This window comes from Oncorhynchus masou, chromosome 13 (genome assembly GCF_036934945.1).
Source record: "Oncorhynchus masou masou isolate Uvic2021 chromosome 13, UVic_Omas_1.1, whole genome shotgun sequence".
NCBI classification, from domain to species: Eukaryota; Metazoa; Chordata; class Actinopteri; order Salmoniformes; family Salmonidae; genus Oncorhynchus; species Oncorhynchus masou.
Window position 1 is genome coordinate 65,578,745 of NC_088224.1, and position 14,107 is coordinate 65,592,851.

Here is a 14,107-nt window from a genome sequence, read left to right on the forward strand (position 1 = left end):
TATAGCATCGTCTGCTCCATACAGTTCAGTTTCACAAGACCCTCTCCTCTCCCATAGCAACCATTCCCCCAGCCATTTTACCATACAGACTCAAACTGTAGGTCTACGTCCAAAATAGCACCCAATACCCTATATAGTGCACTACTTTTGAACAGAGTCCTATGGGCCCTTGTCAAAAGTACTACACTATATGAGGAATAGGGTGCCATTTGCGACGCAGATATAAAGGTATACAGTGTACATTTTGGATAGTTTTTACACTCACCCCGGCCCTCCCTTAATCTCAGGCATGTAAACAATGTGAGTGCTCTCTCTCAGGATGAAAGAGAAGGGGCTCCAACTGTAAACCAACGCAGACATTTGCTAAAGCGAATAAAGATAAGGCGCGCTGCAAATCAGCCGTGGTACTTTTATACCCTCCTGAACAGGGCCCTTTCACTTACCCTGTTTAACTAAACACACTGAGCTAGCCCTCTGTTTACATCTGTGTCACTCCCAGACATATAATCCACTAAACTATTCATGGCAGATTGTCCTGTGTGTGTGTGTGTGTGTGTGTGTGTGTGTGTGTGTGTGTGTGTGTGTGTGTGTGTGTGTGTGTGTGTGTGTGTGTGTGTGTGTGTGTGTGTGTGTGTGTGTGTGTGTGTGTGTGTGTGTGTGTGTCTTTGCCTGTATCTGTCAGTGTATCTGTGTCTGTGTTTTCGCCTCCCAGTCTGAAATGCATAGCCATGATGCATGATGCATGTTATTGAGACAGCTACCATAAATTCAAACCTGACCTACCATTTTGTGCAGCAGCCAGTCTCATGCATCTGGTGATGTGTTGCAGAGAGAGAGAGAGAGACAGAGAGAGAGCACCTTTATTGTTGTTGTATGTACGTCTATGGCAGTTACTACTCAGCGATGTCAGTAGAATCACATCACGTAGCCTTGAGCTTGTTAGCACGCCATTTGTGCAAAATTATTTTGGATGTGAAACTGACCTATCACAACAAAAATGTAATGGTACCAAAGTAATAAGTGAGTATGGTGCTGCAAAATCTCTAACCTGGAAAGCAGTTCTCTAATGTTCGATTCCCTCCACAAAAGTGAATACGGCCTATGTTTTTATCAGTTGTTTAGTTGATTGATTGGCTTCAAATGTCAGTATACTACTTAACAGAACATCTCAGGATGTAATGTTAAGAGTCAAATGAAAAATAAAATGTGATTTTAATTATTGTAAATTTGTGTAATTGTTTATAGTCCACATTTTAGAGTCATCCAACATAATTGTTTGAGTTATGTATTTAGGTATTTATTGAATGAAAAGGACATTATTTAGACTCCCATTTGTAGATTAAATTATTTGGTTGTAATTTGTGATCATATAATTCTAAAAGCATGTCCTAAAATCATCATCTGGCAGTCAGTCTGTATTAACTAATTTAATATATTATTATGAATATTAATGATAGTTTTATTATTATCATTATCATTATTCATCGTTTACTATTATAATAATGATACTAATAATAATATTTGTAACATTATTTAAGGATAAGAACTATTTTTCATCTTAAACAGAACAGATAGAATTGTTGTTTGTTTAACTTTTTACATTACCTTAAAGCTTGAATTGAAAGTTGCTAAACCAATTTTGGACTTATAAATGTATACACCCATTGATTCTTGAAGAATATGACTTATAAACGCCTCATGAGCTTAGTTCAACTGTCATACCCCCATCAGAACCCAAAATAAAAGCTTGTTTTAGTCCAATGTTTGTAAACAACGTAATGTAAACAAACACTGTATAGCACCAAAACATGGTTAAAACTATAATTTTACTACAATGGACGGTCAGTCCTTGCATCCATAGTTCTCATAGCTTTAATGTCAATAAGCTTTGAATACCATCACAGGGCCCTGAAACATGTATCAGACTGGTATTTTGGTGTTTTATATGACATTTCATGACTTTTCTACACAGCATCTAGGCTACGATCCATAAAGAAACGTACAATCTCAGACAAGGACTCTTGAAATTTTTGAGAAATTGAATAAATTATGTAACAACTGTTTTCATCAAATTTATAGTAACCTCAAAATTGTATTGTGAAAATAAGAAGCATATAGCCTATAACTTCTTTGAGCATATGTGAAATGTAAAGAAATGGTGACTTTCCAATTGTACTATAGGCTACATGTTCATATCAGTTACAATTAAGTTTTTTATAGACCGTGTGACCATAGACTCTTATACATCTCCATAATATCACCGCATCATACAACAACGGTGAAGGACACTGCTGTAGCTGTTATTGTTGAAATAGGCTACAGATAGCGTTGTCGCGTTCACCATCACTATCAAGGCAGTCAAATAACGCTGGAAAAAATAAAGTAGAAAGTATATCCTAACACTAATCGCATTAAAGAAGCTGAGCCTATCCAACTATGGTGTTTACAGATTGAATCCATGTCTGAGCTTGTTTACAAAGCACAAAGCACCTAGATAGGCAGGTTACAATGAACATAGGAAATCATAGTATTATATTACCTCATGAAATATTATGAGCTCGAATCCATTTATTTTCCAAATGGTACTTTTCTGTCTTCACCAAGGAAATAGCAGGAAGTTACGTTCCATTGGGACGTAGTTAGGGAAAGTCGTCCAGCATCTCATCTTAATAGGCTTGCTTATCTTTCTCCGGCATAACGGTTCTCGAGTAAACTCCCGGACACGCGTGAGCGCCGGTGTTAACACTGACTTGGTGTGATTCAACTCTCGTGAACTGACTGTTGCCTACTCTGCGCGTGTGCAGTGCGATTTGAGCTAGAGAGAACGAACTTGGTGTGTGATGTTTTCTTGGAAACACAAAAAAGAATTTGCTCAATCCCTTGAATTGTTAAAAAACCGGGATGAGTGAATTATTTGACTCGTTCCCCCCTCTCCCTTCCCTCTCTTCCACGCAGACCTGACGTCGATCCTCTAACGACGAGAATACCTTACAGCGCGATGCACTGCTCCTCTGGAGCCAGAATCTCTCCACCAACGACTATTGGACTAATAAATGTTGTGTATGACATGAATACAACCTCATCTCCTCCCCCATCCCACAGGCTATTGGTTACATCATTAAAAATACTAATCCAATGATATAGGCTATATAGCCTATAACTAGATGTAGCTGCAGAGTTTGATAGGGCCTATGGGATATTATTATGCATAATATAGTATAGGTTTCATTAATAAACTATTCAGAGAATAATTAATAGTTTGCCCGATAGGCCTTTTCGACAAGATAAAAAAAAAATCAACAAACTCAGAAGAGCACAAATTGATAATTGAAGCATCTGCTCTGGGTCTTTGTCAATCAGGTGGCACTATGCAAATAGACATCTGAGGAGCTGAGTTACCTGTGAGGTGAACCATGTCCAAATCAGGATTGTTGGGGTAACAGAGTATCCTCTGTTCCAGTGTGAGGTCAAATGACCTCTGAGGGCCACAGTGGAGAGGAGTGGACTAGCCTACAACCAACCCATCCTCTGGTTCTGTTACGCTCTAGATTTGATTTCTTTACGGTTATTTCGCACGCCATGTATTCCTTTCAAAACAGCAAATGACCTCTGAGGGCAACAGTGATGACGAGTGGACTAGCCTATAGCCTACCCATGATCTGGTTGAGTTATAGATGGTATTTCTGGACAGTTATTTCGCACGCTATGTTTTCCTTTCAAAACAGGGATAGGCGTCGAAGAATGACGCTAAAACGATCATACATTTTCAGGTGAAATATGGTTGTGGTTTTGGAATAAATGGGTCGAAGCACGAGGCCGAAAGACCAATAAATCAACAATAGAAGTTGGCGGGTCGGGTTGGTCGGGGAGAGTTTGACTTATATCTACTGGTGACATGACCAAATGAACGAGAACAGGCTAAATGTCCTTCCAGCGACAGTTTGTCATTTTCAGCCCTTTCAATATTTCTCTGCCAAAATATGACTGGTGAGGAGGCATCGAATGATCAGACAGTGGTCATTTCTTGAGTCTGTTGAATGTTTGGACATGGGTGATGTATTGTATCGGTTAATGTCAGGTTTTAGAGACCTATTGATCATTTGTTGGTTCAAAATATATATTTCCATAGCCATTATAATTACCAAATGGCTTGATTTTGGTATCATTTTGAGAACAATAAATAGCATCTAGGCTGACTGCATTTGTCAGTTTATTGAAATCATGTTTTTTAAAGTGAAATCGGCTGCAATGTAACACGCTAGTTGCCTTTAATTTCTTTACTTTGTAGATGGGGTGATTTTCGTTTTATGTTCGTCCATTAAATTTATGAATTATTATTGTTTTACTAATAATAGTTGTAATGTTTCTTTATTGTAAACATAGAATACTACTAATAGCCTAATAATAGGGTACTAATCATAGGCTAATCTAATTGAATGGACACGTGCATTTTTTTTCGATAGGCCTGTCATCTTTATTATATGATATAATAAATATTGACATTTCTTGTCAGGGAACAATCAAGCAGAACAGTCCGTTTTCTATCGTTTTCCATCCCATATTGCTATATCAACCCCTTCGCTAAAGAGGACTAATCTGTTTTTAGTAATCTGTCTTTAATCATGTGGCGCCAAAAGGCCAAAGCCTCTTGAGTCCGGGTGAAGGCCTTTAGTTCCAGATCGAAGATGCAGTCCATCCAAGATCTAACGCAGTCCTCCAAACTTCAGTCATTTGCGCGGGAAGAACATATTTAGCGATACAGGTCAATATTGACCCTAAATTCATTGCATCATATAAATACAATGCCAGGCTGTGTTTACACAAATACCTCGTAAATGTTGAACAGAAATTAGTATTTAGAAGATGTTTCTGTCATATTGCTAATGTGCGCCACTAATAAAGGATATAGTGAAGGCTTGAGGAAATGCAGATGTGCCATTCTATCTCTTAAATCATATATATTAGCCTACCTCATGAAAGACAAAAAAATGGTATGACCATTGACCAACAATAAATATACCGAATTTAAAACGCCCAAAGGCTAATACTAAATTATGTGTAACTGGCCCTCACAAACATAACACGTGATGTAAAAGTAGCCGTTCTTACCTCCACGTTATTGCTCAGCCCTTAACACGAATTTGACCTCTGCACTGTACTCCCCTTTAGCTGTGCTTTTCTTCCGAGAATCTTAGTCCCACAACGACAAAACCTTAGCCGCCGTGGTATAGAAGATGCTTCTGCTATAAAATGGTAGATTTTTTTTATAGGAGCTGAATTGAGATGGGTTTCTGAAAGGGAATTTAAACTTGACTCACTCCCACAGTCACGTGGTGCAGAAATTAGGAACAGGAGTTCAGTGGGGTTGTGGTGGGCTAGTGGACTTGGAGCAAAACGGGGTGTTGCTGGGGACAATGTTCAAGCATCGTTCAAGCATCGTTAAAAACTCCAATATTATATATACCGATTCCTTGGCAGTTTTAGTCTCTGGTCCGAAACTAATAGTGTTTATTGGTTTAGTAGTTCGGCTATTTTTATATTTTTGAGAAATACTAGGCAGAATAATAGAAAAGTCCGTTCCTTTTATTCATGTGCCAATATGTTACCTGTGGCTCTGATGGGACCATTAATAAACCTTGCTAATATGATGATCATTTTGGTTTTATTAATGAAAATATCTGTTGCAAAAACATTAATTCCAATACAAACATCAGCTTCTTTTCACAAGTGAGAAAAACAAATGTGTGCCAATTGTCTTATTTGTATAGTCTATTTTGAACCATTTTAATTCGTTATTTTGGTATCAAATTAAACCAGAAACTGTTTTTTCCAAACTTAAAAAGACATGAATGGTGAATGAACATGTCATTGACCTTTGGCCCTGAGTAGATAAGCACGAGGTGCAGTACAGTCGCAAACAATTCAGGATGTAAGTATTACATTTCTCTGAACGGTCCGTAGAATATATTAGTTTGTTTCATTTTACCTACTAATTAATATTTATTAAAAACATTCTAGCAGAAAAAACTAGGCATCATGCAAATATCAGTTTAATTTTAAACAGGTTACAAGACCTTTTGACTTCTAAATCCTACGCTTACGTTTTTGATGTATGTATGTATGTATGTATGTATGTATGTATGTATGTATGTATGTATGTATGTATGTATGTGTATATGTATGTATGTGTTTTTTTCTTAAAATTTAGCTATTAGAGAAGCAGATGTTTTAGTCATTATCGTGATTCGAATGATATACACCAACTCTATGTATTATTGTTGGTATATGCCCTTTCAGAACCAATTACGCATCTCCAACGAATTTGATATTTCAAATACTATACATAACAAAGAGATATTTTCATTTACAGTGCATTCGGGAAGTATTCAGACCCCTTGACTTTTTACAGCCTTATTCTAAAATTGATTAAATTGTTGATTAACTTGTTCTACACACAATATCCCACAATGAAAAAGCAAAAACAGGTTTTTAGAAATTGTTGCAAATGTATTTATTTTTTAAATAAAAAACTGAAATATCACATTTACATAAGTATTCAGACCCTTTAATCAGTATGTTGTTGAAGCACCTTTGGCAACAATTGCAGCCTTGAGTCTTCTTCGGTATTAAGCTACAAGCTTGGCACATCTGTATTTGGGGAGTTTCTCCCATTCCGCTCTGCAGATCCTCTCAAGCTCTGTCAGGTTGGATGGGGAGCGTCGCTGCAGAGCTATTTTCAGGTCTCTCCAGAGATGTTTGATCGGGTTCAAGTCCGGGCTCTGGCTGGGCCATTCAAGGGCATTCAGAGACTTGTCCCGAAGCAACTCCTGAGTTGTCTTGGCTGTGTGCTTAGAGTCGTTGTCCTGTTAGAAGGTGAACCTTTGCCCCAGTCTGAGGTCCTGAGCGCGCTAGAGCAGGTTTTTATCAAGGATCTCTCTGTACTTTGCTCTGTTCATCTTTGCCTCGATCCTGACTAGTCTCACAGTCCCTGCTGCTGAAAAACATCCCCACAGCATGATGCTGCCACCACCATGCTTCACCGTAGGGATGGTTCCATGTTTCCTCCGTCGTGACGCTTGGCATTCAAGCCAAAGAGTTCAATTTTAGTTTCATCAGAGCAGAGAATCATGTTTCTAATGGTATGAGAGTCTTTAGGTGCCTTTTGGCAAACTCCAAGCGGACTGTCATGTGTCTTTTACTGAGGAGTGGCTTCCGTCTGGTCACTACCATGAAGGCCTGATTGGTGGAGTGCTGCAGAGATGGTTGTCCTTCTGGAAGGTTCTCCCATCTCCACAGAGAAACTCTAGAGCTCTGTCAGAGTAACCATTGGGTTCTTGGTCACCTCCCTGACCAAGGCCCTTCTCCCCCGATTGCTCAATTTGGCCGTGCGGCCAGCTCTAGGAAGAGTCTTGGTGGTTCTAAACTTCTTCCATTTAAGAATGATGGAGGCCACTGTGTTCTTGGGGAACTTCAATGCTGCAGACATTTTTTGGGAACCTTCCCCAGATCTGTGCCTAGACACAATCCTGTCTCGAAGGGCTTCTGACAATTCCTTCGACCTCATGGCTTGGTTTTTGTTCTGACATGTACTGTCAACTGTGGGACCTTATAGACAAATCATGTCCAATCAATTTAATTCACTACAGGCGGACTCCAATCAAGTTGTAGAAGGAGGATCAATTGAAACAGGATGCACCTGAGCTAAATTTTGAGTCATAGCCAAGGGTCTGAATACTTATGTAAATAAGGTATTTCTGTTTTTTATTTTTATCAATTTGCACAAATTTATAATGGGGTATTGTGTGTAGATTGCGGAGGACATTTTTTTAAATGTTGTCAATTTTAGAATAAGGCTGTAACGTAACAAAATGTAGAAAAAGTCAAGGGGTCTGAATAGTTTCTGAAGGCACTGTGTGTGCCAATTTGACCTAAAACCCTTTGATGTTATTAATATTTATATAATGTTGTATGAGTATACATGTTCCCTCAATCTATTCCATCTGACTGTATGGAAGCAGACTTAGCTCTGTAATCAGTTGTTTACAATAATATACTTGACATTTCCCCTCTCTGATATATTGCCATACATACCATTGTATTATATAGAAGTTTGATACCACTCAGCCTTTCATGGTTTCAGAATTGCTTTTATGCTTTGTGACAAGGACTTAAATTCTGGTGTTGGGTTAAAATAGGGATGTTCTATTCTGTTCGATAAAGGACAATGCTTATTTAGCTGGAGTTGTGTCTACATGATATTGTCTAACTAGGGTGAGCGTTGGTGTCACAGCATACAGAGTAGTCCATTGGCTGATTTATGTCGGAGGGAGTGAGGGTTTTTCTTTCCTTGGGAAAACATTTGCCTGTGTAATTGGCAGTGGGTGAGAGAGAGGGGTCTCGGCTAATAAAAAACAAAAGATGGGAACGACGTGGTTCCCCCTCTCGCTCTCTCTCTCCCGTCGGTGTCTTTCTTCTTTCTTCTCTTTAAAGCCACACTCCTTAAGGTGTGCGTATGTCATATTTTTTCAAATCAAGGAGTACATAATTCATTAGTTGAAATAATCTTACAGACTGTTTATTCTTGCAGACTGTGGCTTGAAGAAGCCAGTGCCTCTCCTTGCTGATTTGAGTGCAGTCAAAATGGAGGAGATAGAGAGAGTGGTGAATTTGAGCTTATTACACCTACAGTGCTCAGATGCCTATTAGCTTAGCAGTGAGCATAGTGCTAGCCAGTTCACAGAGGCTATTTCTCCCACTTACACCTCCCAGACCAAGGCCCTTCTCCCCTGATTGCTCAGTTTGGTCGGGCGGCCAGCTCTAGGAAGAGTCTTGGTAGTTCCAAACTTCTTCCATTTAAGAATGATGGAGGCCACTGCGCTCTTGGGGACTTTCAATACTGATATTTGGTTCAGTGATTTTCTGGTACCCTTCCCCAGATCCGTGCCGTGATACAATCCTGTCTTGGAGCTCTACAGACAATTCCTTCGATCTCATGGCTTGGTTTTTGCTCTAACTGTCAACTGTGGGACCAATCAATTGAATTTACCACAGGTGGACTCCAATCAGGTTGTAGAAACATCTCAAACAGGATGCACCTGAGCTCAATTTCGAGTCTCATACCAAAGGGTATGAATGCGTATGTAAATAATGTGTTTCTGTTTTTATATACATTTGCAAACATTTATACAAACCTGTTTTCACTTTGTCATTATGAGGTATTGTGTATAGATTGATGAGGATTTTTTATTTGATTTAATTCATTTTAGAATAATGCTGTAATTAAACAAAATGTGGAAGAAGTGAAGGGGTCTGAATACTTTCCGAATGGTGGGTGGCGGACACACTGTATGAGTCCAATCAGACTCCTCCTATTCCCTCCACTAGCCAGTCTGGGGGATAAAGAGCCGGTCGGACCACCAGCTGGATCTATAGAAAGAGAATAGTCACGTACACTTCCTGTGTGAGCAGCCAATCAGAACCATGGGTTTGCCGAAATTAACTACCCATGGTTCTGTTTGGCTGCTCACACAGGAAGTGTAAATGACTATTCTCTCTCTATAGATCCAAATGGTGGTCCGACCGGCTATCTTTTCCCCAGGCTCTACTCTATGGCCATGGTGCATCATGGGAAACAGGAAGTGTCCCAGGACACTGACCAAACATGGGGGCAGATTAACCGTACACGGGGCTAATGTTACGACCCTGTTACATCACGTTAACTTGAAATGTTAATTGTTAAATGTTAAGGATGTTACAGAGACACACACCATGTCCCAATTGTCACAGCTCAAGTGTCCGTTGACCGTTCAGTTTGGTAGACCTTCTGTAATGAATTGTGTGTGCAGTTCTATTAGGTAATGTACTAACTAGTATGAAATGGTATTATTCATATAATCAATAATAGGAGAATCTTCTGATTTAAGATTTTTTTTTTTCTCTTCATTTTTATTTATAAAGCAGGCACAATTTATATATTTTTCAAAGTTATCCACCCGATCTGAATGTATCTATAGAGCAATGACCTTGATAACATTGTAAAACTTAGCTCATGATTTTAGTTCTGAATATTCATAGGGCAAGCCTACAGTAGAACTTGTGTTAAATGGCTTCTTGGCAGGATGGGATTTCAGATCCTTCTTGGAGCTCTTGGGGTGGTTCAATCAGAGGAGGCTGGTGGGAAGAGCTATAGGAGGACAGGCTCGTCGTAATGGCTCAAACTGAATAAATGGAACGGAGTCAAACATGTGGCTTCCATATGGTAGATACAAGTCCATTTATTCCATGACGGTCTTTACAATGAGCCCGTCCTCCTATATCCTCCCACCAGCCTCCTCTGGTTTCAGTTCAACCACAAGTGGGCTGGTCTACTCTGAAACAACATCCTCAAAAGCAGCTTTAACCCAATTATGTTTTTCAAACAAGACTTTGTTTATTTCCATTTTAAGTGACACACACTATAACGTTGTTTTGAATGATGTCAAAAATTAAATATCCTTAATTTGGGAGGTAAAGTTGAGTCCAAATAGCTGTGGTTGGATTAGATCAAGCATAAATTCCCAAAGGCCAATTAATGTAGAAGTTGTGGTTTGTTGAAAAACTTTTTGAATGCAGTCAAAGGTTATCACAGATAATGAGGTTGACAAGTATAAGAAGTTTGCTTTGTCTTTTCACCCAATTTCTGACAATTCTATACATCTAGATTACATTTATAGATATTTGGTCAAGTGACAAATGACATCCGCCAATATTCTCTCCGTTGAAGCCCGGTGCAGATACTGCATAACAGGGTTCCCCAACTGGTGGGAGAGGGCATTTCAAATACTTTGAAAACACATAGGAATCAGCTCCAACTGATTGTAATTTTGGAAACCTGTTCCCAAGTATTCCCTCGCATAATAGAGAGACACGTTTGCACAGGCGCTGAATAGCCCTGCTTACATACAAATCTATAAACCAAAACAGAGCCATTGATGACCAGTTGACCCCTAAGGTATGGGAAAACATTGGATAGGAGCAGAAACTGGGGCTCACCCATACCGAGGCTCACCCCACATGGGGAAAAGTAACTCAAGTGCAGTTGACATCTTCTGGCTTTCTGTCAAGGCAAATGGACAGTTTATACACATGGTTCAGAGCTGTCCGAAGCAGATGAAACACTGAGCCCTGGCTGTCAGCTAGCCGAGGGTGTCATGCTACAAATCTCAGTTGAGACCCACTAGGTTGTTTAGGTTCAGACTCAGGCAGAGGCAGTGGAGAGGCAAGGTTCACATTCCTACCTATCTATCTAGTGTGGAGGTCCTGGACTGATAAAAATGACCATGTTACGTCTCAACCAGAGCCATGTATTTAATTCTATATATATTTAAGGCACGAGGGGGTGTGGTATATGGCCAATATACTACGGCTAAGGACTGTTCTCACCCACGACGCACGCGGAGTGCCTGGACACAGCCGACAGCCGTGGTATATTGGCCATATACCACAAACCCCAGAGGTGCCTTATTGTTATTGTAAACTGGTTACCTACATAATTAGAACAGTAAAATGACATGTTTGGTCGTACTCATACCCATGGTAAACGGTATGATAAACCACAGCTTTCAGCCAATCATCATTCAGGGCTCGAACCACCCGGTTTATAATAATAAATATATGGCTCTGATCATAGCCAATCTCTGTAGGGAGACAGGATATTGTATATATTGGTAGCCTGTTACTTGCAATCCCTTGCTTGTTCTAGTTGTAGATGCTCATTGTTGAACGTGAACCCAATGAGCAGACTGATCATGTAACTATTGAAGCTGATTTTAGTTACACTGTGAAGTGTAAAGAAGCCTATGTCTAAGCTGCGAGATAAAAAGTAAGAGGTCAGGGGTCTCAATTTAACCACAGAGCCACTCATATAATTGTATTTTCTTTATCCACAATACAAACAAGCACTACTGCACATGTCTCTGTTCTCTGTAAAACCATTCTCATGTTTATTTGGTGGTAGTGCCATCAGTACTCCATTACATCACCATAAACATCGGAATATCCTTAGCTAGCGTAAATTAGAAAAATAACGCACTCTGTTCTTCTGAGGTAAGCCCTTCAAGCTTAGAAGTGAAATGGGGTTTGGACTGTTAGCGTGCAGTTCATAGCAGTGCTACGAGACATTAGTGTCGGGGTTAATTGGTGTGTTTAGTCCAGTTTAGTAGCTCTCTCCTCTCTCTCTTGGTATGTAGGCATCATGTGCTGTGTGGTTCAGGATACGGTCAAGCAAGGCCCATAGTCTCACTAACACAACACACACTTACTTACACAACACACACACTGTAACATACACACTGTTACACACACACAAACGCAATCACACACAGTCACCTCTTCCTGTCCACCGCTCTTTGATCCCCAAAGAGGAGACGTGGGACCTAGTTTGGCCGTTGGACATTACAGAAGCCGTGGGGCAAGTCCTGCTCCACACGCTGTGTGTGTGTAGTGCTGCTTGGACCTCCCAGGGAGACTCCAGCATCCCAGAATCACCCTTTAACTTGATGGCCTCTTCCTGTGTCTCTTTTTAAAACACACATCTTCCTTGTCATCTTGTCATTTTGTCATCTTCCTTGCCAGCGTTGGGCCACCACGAGCCAGAACAGATTCAATGCCCCTTGGCAAAGATTCTAGTAGGGTCTGGAACTTTCCTAAACCCTCTCATCTTTGTGTTGCTCTCTAAATATGGAGTAAGGGAGGCCATTTGTCATGCAACACTTAGTTTTTCCCTCCGTTTTTATCTCAACTGTATTTCAAAAGACTTCCCTAGTACTCTGCCTTTGTTGTCGAGGAAAGAGAAGCATTGAGAGTAGTAGAAACACAGAAACACCAAGACTATAGGAGACAGAAACTAGACAATTAGGAAGCAACATTGGACGTAAGCCTACTGATGACATCAATTCCCCATCAGTGTGCATGGATGATGTGTTGTGAGGGTACACGTAAGTGCATGACTGAATGCAAGCTTTTGAATAGGAATGTGTGCATATGTGTATGAACAGCGGGGCAAAAAGGTATTTAGTCAGCCACCAATTGTGCAAGTTCTCCCACTTAAAGAGATGAGAGAGGCCTGTAATTTTCATCATAGGTACACTTCAACTATGACAGACAAAATGAGAAAAAAAATCCAGAGAATCACAATGTAGGATTTTTAATGAATTTATTTGCAAATTATGGTGGAAAATAAGTATTTGGTCACCTACAAACAAGCAAGATTTCTGGCTCTCACAGACCTGTAACTTCTTCTTTAAGAGGCTCCTCTGTCCTCCACTCGTTACCATTATTTATGGCCAAGACCAAAGAGCTGCCAAAGGACACCAGAAACAAAATTGTAGACCTGCACCAGGCTGGGAGGACTGAATCTGCAATAGGTAAGCAGCTTGGTTTGAAGAAATCAACTGTGGGAGCAATTATTAGGAAATGGAAGACATACAAGACCACTGATAATCTCCACCAATCTGGGGCTCCACGCAAGATCTCAACCTGTGGGGTCAAAATGATCACAAGAACGGTGGGCAAAAATCCCAGAACCACACGGGGGGACCTAGTGAATGACCTGCAGAGAGCTGGGACCAAAGTAACAAAGCCTACCATCAGTAACACACTACGCCGCCAGGGACTCAAATCCTGTAGTGCCAGACGTGTCCCCCTGCTTAAGCCAGTACAAGTCCAGGCCCGTCTGAATTTTTCTAGAGAGCATTTGGATGATCCAGAAGAAGATTGGGAGAATGTCATATGGTCAGATGAAAGCAAAATATAACTTTTGGGTAAAAACTCAACTCGTCGTGTTTGGAGGACAACGAATGCTGAGTTGCATCCAAAGAACACCATACCTACTGTAAAGCATGGGGGTGAAAACATCATGCTTTTGGGCTGTTTTTCTGCAAAGGGACCAGGACGACTGATCCGTGTAAAGGAAAGAATGAATGGGGCCATGTATTGTGAGATTTTGAGTGAAAACCTCCTTCCATCAGCAAGGGCATTGAAGATGAAACATGGCTGGGTCTTTCAGCATGACAATGATCCCAAACACACCGCCCGGGCAACGGAGTGGCTTCGTAAAAAGCATTTCAAG